The sequence below is a fragment of the Anser anser genome (genome assembly GCF_964211835.1).
Source record: "Anser anser genome assembly, chromosome: 14".
In the NCBI taxonomy this organism is placed as follows: Eukaryota; Metazoa; Chordata; class Aves; order Anseriformes; family Anatidae; genus Anser; species Anser anser.
In genome coordinates, this window is record NC_139735.1 from 12,566,359 (window position 1) to 12,575,406 (window position 9,048).

Below are 9,048 nucleotides of genomic sequence, written 5' to 3' on the forward strand. Positions count from 1 at the left end.
AGAGCAGACACAGCACACACGTGTCATTGTGCCTCCAGAACCGGGCAGGCCAGCCCCATTCCTGTGGCAGTTTTGCAGCAGAGGATCACCAGAACTCACCACTGCTCCCTGAAACTGTTCCAGGACATCTGCAGGGGATGCTCAGCCCTACTGGTCCCTACAGCCACTCTTCTCCTGAGAAAACTTCCAAGGAGACCATCTGCTCCCATTACATCCCTGTCACACCCAGCATGAGGGGAGATGACTGCTGAGCACTTTTCTGCTCCCCATACTCTCAGCCTTACAAGATCAGGGATGGGGAGAAGACGACACCACTGTGGCTAGCCTGCAAACGTGCCAGTCTTCTGGGCACTAACACAGCCTGGGCATGGCAGGCGATCCTGCTGGTCCCACCTCCTGCCAAGGGGTTGAGAAGGTGGGAAAGATGCTTTAGTAGGTAAAGGCCAGGTGTAGCTGGGCAGCATGCACCAAAACCAGCCCCTGGCAGCACCAGGGAGTGCTGACTACAGCTTCCCATGCTCAGACAGGCTGGGTGCAGCCAGGCAGGGAGGGCATCCACAGCCATCCCGATAACGGGGCTGGAAACTTATCAGTGACAGCATTGCCGGGTCTATTTCTGAAGTCATGACAGCATATATAGGTCAGAATGCTCTAATGTCCTCTGAAAAATTAGGTACAAGCTCCTGGCAGCAGCAAGATGCTCCTGCTCCTCAGTTTTGGAGGGCATCTCATCCCTACGCTTCGTCTGTGGTCCCCTTCACAGGGCTTTCTCTCTATTCCCTTTTTGGCTAGGCTAGCTAGTTGTGCTTGCTCTGGGTAATTAGGAGGAAGGAAAACTAAGGCAGAGCAGAGATGCAAATGACCCATCCCAGCACAGCTGAAGAAAGGGCAAGGGTCCAAGTGAGGCAGTCCCATTAATTACCAGAATAAATGACAGGGTACAGACCTAAAACAATACGGATTTTCCCTCCAGGAGGATGCACAGACCTTCTCCCAGCTTGTACCACAGCTCCAGCTTAAGAGCCCAAGGGCTGTGAGCAACAGCAAGGTTGACAAACCCTGGTGTGCTGTGTTTTGGGGCCTGGCACGGCCCCCAGCATGGGGGACACAAGCCACCTCATTAATTTCCCATGCCACCCCCGGCTCCCAGTTGCTCAGCAGGGCAGAAGTGGTGCAGGGTCTGGGGCTAACTCTGGGCCCAATTAATTTAAGCTGTGCTCAGAAGCTAACAGGGTCCTTAACAGGCACCCAGAGCAATGGGAGCTCATGGAGGCTGTTAAGTTTTGTGCTCCTTCAGCCTGTGGGAGCCGAGCAGACCCTGAGATCAGCATTCTAGAGATGCCCACGCTGCACGGGCAGTTAACCCCATACGCAGCCTGCCCTGCAGGATTCAATAACTGCTTAGAGAGCCGGCTACAGCCAGGCTGGATAAGGGATGAGGCACTGGACAGCAGAGGAAAGATGAGAAAGCACAGATGCTTCCAGAAACACAGGCAGATGTCATTTCTGCCTGGGAATTTCCAGGTCCTCCCCTATCACTGTGAACTCCAGAATACCAGAGTAACCTGGAAGGTAAACATCCACTTGCATCGATGCCAAAAGGCAAAGAGTGGATAGGATGTATAATGCCTTTTGTGTTACTGTGCAGACACAGAGTGGAAAACTGTCCCCAAGTGATGCTGCAGCCATTTAAGAGACTAAACACGAGCCTACACACAGCCCCAGCACAGCACAGGTGGCACAACAAGCTGCCTGCTGCTCCCAGAAGCTTCCCCGGCCCTTCCCTCACCCTACTCCTGCCTGTGCATGTGGAGCAAAACAGTTGAGATGATGTGCCACAGCCTTACAGCACGTTTGTGTGCTCCGGATCTGATATTACAAGTTCCTGGAGATCAGAGCAAACATCACCGGCCCACAGAGGCTGAGATGTGCTGGGGAAGCCAGGAAATCATGGAAGGAAGCATTAGGAAAAGGGCTGCATCCAGGCTGCAAGCACCACCTGGTGGCCACTGCAAGGCAGCCTGTTCTCTGCTGAGGCCTGGCCTGTGGATGTCAGGATGTGTGTCTGGAGAACAGGTCTCTGAGGAATATGCAGATCCCTTCCCATGACCAAGGTCGTTTTAAGGCAGAAGGAAAGCTCAAAGGCAGGAGCCTCTTCCCCACTTCCACCTTGTGAGGAACATAAGGGAGATGTCTATGCTCACCACCTTCCAGCCCTCATATTTATGCATCCCCTCTATCGCAGGGGCTCAGGGCCTGCCCGAAGCGTCAGGACATAACACAGCTACAAACCCTGTCTTGAGGACAGGGGCAAGCTCCCTGTAAAGGACAGGCCAGGAGGAGCAGAGGGCAGGTGCACGGCAGGCTCCCTCTGCCCAGGCAGTGTGCTCGTGCAGCTGCCTGGGTCCTGCTGTTCTTCCCCACGCACAAAGGCAGGGAAATAGCAAAAGCCCAGGGGAGGCTCGTGGCAGACAGGGGACATTACTCAGTCACCTCTAGCTCAAAGCAGCACAAGGACCTCACTTCTCTCTCCCATTTTCTGGCCAGTAAGCCCAGCTAGCGCAGCCTGGACCATCTCCAGCTACTGCACACACTCCTGAGGAAGGCTGACTGCTGTCTTCTCCTGCCATTGGTCCTGCCATGGAGTTCATCACTGCACAGCCTGCCCTCTGCCACCACCACGAACACTGCCTACAGCTGACTCCGGCTCTGCCTCACAAGCTGCTTGAGAGTCACACCAAGATGTGGGCACAGAGCCAAGAGACCCCTCGTGGCTGGAGAGGACCTAGCTGTCCTGAAGGGCTTCCAAAACCTTCTCCAGATCTTACTAAGTACTGACAGCTCGTTAAGCCAACTCTCACACAGGTGACACAACTCAGGTCAGTGATGAAGACCTTTGAGCCCACCAGAGCCTTCAAAGGTGGCAGAGGAAAGCACAAACCAGCAGGCTGCAAACCGGAGGGCCTGGAGATGGGAGGTGGGCACCTGGCTGCAGGTACAGAGCTAGCCCAGCCTCCCTCCAGGCAGGGGCTCCAAATCCCGACAAGGAGCTGGCGGAGTCCTAGCAAGAGACAGCCCAGAACCACACAACCAAATGCTGGGCTCTCTTTACCAGTACCATGTCATGTACTTTTATCGAGCAGTGTGGTTACCTGCCGCTTCCATATTCACACAGCTGGGATTATTGAATGGGGTGCTAACGCAAAGCCACCTCAGAACACTTTCTGCAGGACAGAGGGCTGAAAGCCTTCAGTTAACACCAGAAACAAACTTCATTAAATACCAGAGAGTGCATTCATCAGTGGCTACAGGCTAAGGAACAGTCTGTACCTCTCCTCTTGACACGTGGAAAGGGGCACGTCATGCTGCAAAGGGCATCTGGCCCACCAGCAACCCCCAGAGCCTCCAAGGATTTCTGCTCCCTGTGCTGCTCTGCCTCACCCTCTCTGCACACAGAAGTTGCAATGAAATCACCTCCCGTACAGAAAACAGACTTTTCTATAGACTATAGGAAGCAGTGCCATGAAAAGCCTTAAAAAGGGTGATGTGAGACACAAAGAAGGAGGAGTTTGCTTGAGTGAAAGGTGCAAGGCAGCCTTTACAGGCAGGTCTTACCTTGGTCCAGTTCGGTCTCTGCAGCTGTACTGCTGGCTCACGAACCCGCTGTGGGGACAATCCCCACGGACGCACCCGAGGTGCGGAGGCTGCCCTGAATCCGAAGCCAGCTGAAGGGGGGAGAACGGCCACTCCTGGTGGAGGCAGAGGGGTGCTGGAGCTCCCTGGCAGCGGAGGTGCTGGTGGTGGCTGGACGATCCCTGCAGTGCCTGGAAGTGCAGCAGCAGGAGCCATTTCTCTCTTGGTGTCCTCAAGCTCTTTTTTTCAGCCCATTGACCTGAAGCAGAAACATGCAGAACATGGTGAAGAGCTCAGTGTCACAGAGCAAATGGCACCAAACATGAGGCCAGATCACTTGGGAGATGCAATCTCAAATTCCTTTTCTTTCCATCACAAGATGCCGCCACATTCCCTTCTCAGTGACACATGAGAGCAGAAGGCAGCACTGTAGGTGACCTGCATGACCACTTAGGGGCTGGGAGTCCTCTTCCCAGGAGCTGGTGCAAGGAAAGATGCATCCCTGCAGCAGGGTGACCTCCGAAGAGGTCTGGCTGGCAGGCTACAGCAGGAAGCTAATAGTGCCCCCAGAAATCAGTGGTTGAAACAGTTGAAACAGGTCTCTATATATATGTAACAGGTAATATAGAAACAGGTCTATATATATATATATGTAAATAAAAAAAAACCTAGCAACCCATGCCTATGAATGTCAAACAGCAGCCTGCTAGAGACATGCTCTGTAACACAGAGTGCAAACAGAATGGGGATTTCTCATTATCTGCTGATCCTAATGTCAGTGAATATAAAAAGGGAAGAAATTCTACGCAGGTGTGAACAAAAAGGCTCCTGTAGAGACTCAGTAACTGCACTGAGGCTCTGAGTTATGAGCTGAAGCAGAAATAACAGTGATTAATAGCCCAGCACTTGTACTGACTTTTTGTATACAGATGAGAAAAAATATCCAGAAAAAAAAGTCTTAGAGAGGAAATAACTCAAGGGGCATTTCTTTCCAAAGTCCCTGCTTTTCCCCAAAGCACCTATCTTTGGACTGGGACAGGGGATCTGCAGGACAGCCAGAGTCTGTGCTCTTGTGCTCATGTCCACACCACTGCCAGCCTGGGGTCCTTGCTGTCTGACCTACCAGAGACCCTGCCAGGCCGCCTCCTGGACTGCTGGGCCCCTTTCCACCACCTCCCCTCCTGATCTCCCTCAGCTTTTGACCTGACCTAGGCATCAGCCAGCACAAGCCTGATGAAGCCTCTGTCCTGCAGTCCCCAGCCTCATCCAGGGCTGCCACAGCCCACCGCCAGTCCGAAGCAGCCCAAGCTGCAGCAAGCTGAACGCTGCCTTCACTCGGATCTGTTCTCATCTTCTCCAAGGTAAACAGCCAGAGTGAGGAAACTCAATAACAGAGATGTTTTTCTTCCTCTCCTCCAGCAGAACAGTCGCTTACAAAAGTGCATTGTCACCAAGAAAGGGATTTCAATAAAGTTTCCATTTCAAGACTGCTTGCTTTAGATAAACAACTGCCAGGGGCTTTATCTTGCTCCCTGTTTCTCTTGCGGGTAAAGTCGATACATGTTCTAAAGAACAGCACGCATTTTGTATTTTATCAGACAAGGGATTTAGGAGGCAGAAGTGTCTGCATTGAAAGCAGAGAGCAAACTCAAGTCTGCACAGCCTGCCAGTGCTGCAGGCAAAGCGCAGCGTTCGGTGCAGCCACAGGAGCTGAGGACACACTGAAACGTGGCACCTTGCCAGACACCCACCGCATTTCTGCTTTTTCCTCCTCACGCAGAGGAGGAAGGAGAGCATGGCAGTCTTAGGAGCAAGCCTCCCACGCTTTTTCTTTGATAATAGGGAGAGGAAAAAAAAGCACAACCCTTAGAACATGCTTAGCAACTTCTCGAGGAGGCTGGGTGTCTGTGGAAAAGCCAAGACACGAGGGCCAGTCCCACAGAAGCCAGGTCACTGCAACACAGAGCTGCAAGATGCTGAGCTGGAATAAGCGTGTGAGGGGAATGCTCGACAAAATGCAAGATTCAAGACAGACAACGTTATTCATGTTAAATGTATGATTCAAACCTTTTTAGCACACATCAAAACTCCAGAGCTGACTGTGGAGCAGAAGAGCAGGGCAAGACTCAACTCAGAATGCCTACCCAAAGACAACGTCTGGACAAGGGAGAAATGAAAAAGTAGTCATCTGTGGACTGATCCTTTTTGCCTCACCTCAGGTCTATGGCTACTGTTAAGAGAAAAGGGAAACAGCAAGCAGCTAGAAGCAGCCCAGCACCATTCAGCCTCTTCATCTTTCCCCTAAATCCACCTGCTAAAGCAGAGGTGGGTCATGGCATCTTGAGGACACTCCATCAATATCACTGACCAGTGGACTCATCATTATTTCTCCTCCTTCCATTGCCACCTCCCCCAAGAGAGGACCAGAGCTCGGTCTCGCTGTAACCCACTCCCAACTTACCAGCCCATGCCACAGCCCGTGGCGTACCTCCTCACTCAAACAGGAGAATTTCCTTTCCAGCTCCTGCTTCTCTGCAGCCACTTGCTGTTTCTCCACATCTGGGATCTCCTCACCATGCACATCAAGTACTTTCTCCTTGAAGTCCCTTTTCATCCTCCTCATTTTGATTTGCAGCTCTTGCTGTGCAGGCAGTCAGTTCTGTGTCCAGCTGCAGAGGCAATGAACAGATGGGCTGAGCAGGGATGTACAAGGAATATGTAGGGACAGGGAGGGGGCATCCTGTTTTTCCCCTCCAAAACCTCTAAAACTTCAACCACCTGGCCATCACACAGCACTCCAGTCACGCAACCAGAGATGACAATTCATGGCTCTGTCTAATCCAAGAGGCCAAAAAACCTCACAGCTGATCTCCACTCCAGTAGGAATGGACCCCAGGTTTCCCATATCACATACACTGGGACAGGTGCGGTGACACCTTTCTTGATGGGAAGAAGCCAGATTTGGCACAGCCTGGAGACTGCTGCTCACCTGGCAGTGACAGGAACTGTATTTTTCAATTACATCCCATCACAGCTTCAGTTTCCTGTCAGACAAATTGCAGGTGACTGTCTGACCGGCTGTGAGCTCAGGAGGCAGGGAAGCCCCATGCCCACAGCTCAGATGTTGTTTTCCCCTCACTGTGACAGATGCAACATTTTTGTTAATTAAGATGCAAACACACGCTCTTCCTCTGTCAGAGGTCAAGCATAATGTGTACAGCAGTAATTAATTAGGCAGAAGTGACTGGCAGCACTTGTAGTCCAGCATCAGGTACAACAGGCTTTATTTTGATTCCTGCTGTCCTAGCTGTTACCCGGCCTCACCATCAGCCAAAACCCTTTCTCTCCAGTTTCACCACTCTGGCTTCATCTGGTTTATCAATCCAGTTATCTAAAAAGGAAAGGAAGGGAAAGACAATTAAAGAAAAACCACTGTTGTAGACACATTCCCCTTTTCTTTCCCCAGTATTGCCACAAGCCCCACACCACTCCCTGCAGGGCCGTGCTCTGCCCCTGCCAGCAAGCCCCATCTGCCCACTGTCGTACTGCTACAGCAGCACCTCTGCCTGCAGACTGACTTGCCCTTTCCATGGGAGGACACCACGAGATATTGGCTTCTTTTGGAAGCTGCTGTCAATAAAAATGCTGAACCCTGGCAGCGCTCCCAGCCCAGACACAGCAGCATTCTGGATCTGACACAAGTGGCATGGCTGTGCCCCAGGCCACGGGAGACATGCCCCAAAGAGGGTAGTGAACAGCAGCCTGGAGCCCTGTCCTACGTGCAGGGTAGGGGTGGGAGCAGAAAACTGAGCATCGCTCAGTATTCCAGCCCTGTGTTTTTGAAACTTACCTTCCCCTACTACGGATGTGATTTCGCAGAGCTGGGTTTTGGCTGGAAGAGGTGAGTTTGCTGTTTTCTTGATTCCAAAAACATGAACAGGAGGGAAACCTGCCTTCCAGCCCACACTGGGCAGTGGAGAGCAGAAACAGGAAAATCCTACCCACGGCGGGGGTGTGGATCACATCAAAGGCTGCCGAGTGAGACGAACAAGAAACAAGAAGGCATCATTAGTTTCTGTGCACCACTAGGAAAACTTGCTCTATAATTATCAAACATTGTCCAATCCAACATTTCCAGGAACTAGAAAATGAGATTTTATGAGCACAAAGCTCTTTTAATCAAGGGGAAAACAGCTCTTAAACTGCCTGATCAGAGCCTGAAGCTCCCCAGTTTTCTCACTAACGACCTGGAGGCTAAAGGCAGAGGTCAGCCAGTGACTTGCCTTCCCCTCCTCAGAGGACATGAAAATTTCTGTCAGTACCACCCGGGCACTCAGTCGCTTCTGAGAGAGCTCAGCAGCTCACAGAGCTGAACACCACGGGATGGCTGGACACGGCAGGGAGCAGGAACCAGCCACCAACCTGTCGTCATCATCCTCACAGAGCCAGGCCAGGGCTCTGCCTCCCCTCTCGGCATCACAGGCGAGCTCTGGAGAAGCTTCCGAGGCTGGACTTGGGGCTTCCATGGATGGAAACCTGAAACAAAATGATAGCAAACAGCGTGGGTGCGGCAGTGCTCACGTATTTTGGTACTAGACAGGATCCTGAAGGCAAGGTAAAGAATAAAAATAGACCAGCTTAACTACGTGTTCTGAAGAAAATTAGTTTAATTCTATTAATTATAATTTATGATTTTAATAATTATTTTTGATTATTATTTCTAACATCAAGTGGGCATTTCTTCCACACTAAGGGAAATGCAAATGTTAAAAATGCACAGCAGAGCTCAGCTTTTTGCACTGCCCTTTGTTTCTTTATGAGGCAGCCTCAGGAGCTGAATTTGGGGTAGAAAAAATAAACAGGAGAGCCCAGCTGCTGCCATGGAGAAGCTGGGCCATGACAGGAGCAGGAAAGACTCACCTGAAAGCCTGAGTGCACAGCAGCAAACAGGCATCTAATGAAGAGGGGACAACGTGCAAGCTTGCAGCCAGTTAGTGCATGCTTGCAAACAACGGCAATTGATTACATTGCATTTACAGTAATCATCAGCCACAATCAGACTGAGCAAAAATCAAATTGTGCAGAAGTGTTTGTGAGGAGTGGAGATGCAGCAACATGCAGCTGCCGAGGCTAAAGCAGGCTTCATGAGCAGACCTCACCTGAGCTGGAGGTCCCGCGCTGGGCCACGGTGCGCCTCTCGCTGGAGCTGGCCTTTGAGATCAGCTCAAGCTGCAGCACAAAGCTGGCTGCTGCAGCTGGAGCCTTGGGAGCGGCAGGAAGGCGGCCAGGCTGCTTGCAGCCTCTGGTGAGTCCTGGTCTCCAGCACCACCAGCCTCTAAGGGCCTGGCCTGGGGGAGGCCAAAGCCCTCTGGGCCTCCAGATGGTGTGCGTGTGGCTGCTTACCTTCTGCATGCC

At 51.8% G+C, this 9,048-nt stretch overlaps 1 long non-coding RNA gene across 1 annotated transcript in view; it reads right to left on the reverse strand.

Moving 5' to 3' along the window:
* LOC310881558 overlaps positions 1-8,147 on the reverse strand; it is a 35,167-nt gene extending 27,020 nt beyond the window's left edge. The window contains exons 1-4 of the long non-coding RNA XR_014572444.1: positions 7,484-8,147; positions 6,958-7,024; positions 6,095-6,302; positions 3,616-3,892 (exon numbers count right to left, since the gene is read on the reverse strand). This is a non-coding gene — a long non-coding RNA (uncharacterized lncRNA). The remainder of the gene's footprint in view (positions 1-3,615; positions 3,893-6,094; positions 6,303-6,957; positions 7,025-7,483) is intronic.
* Between the last annotated feature and the right edge of the window lie 901 nt (positions 8,148-9,048).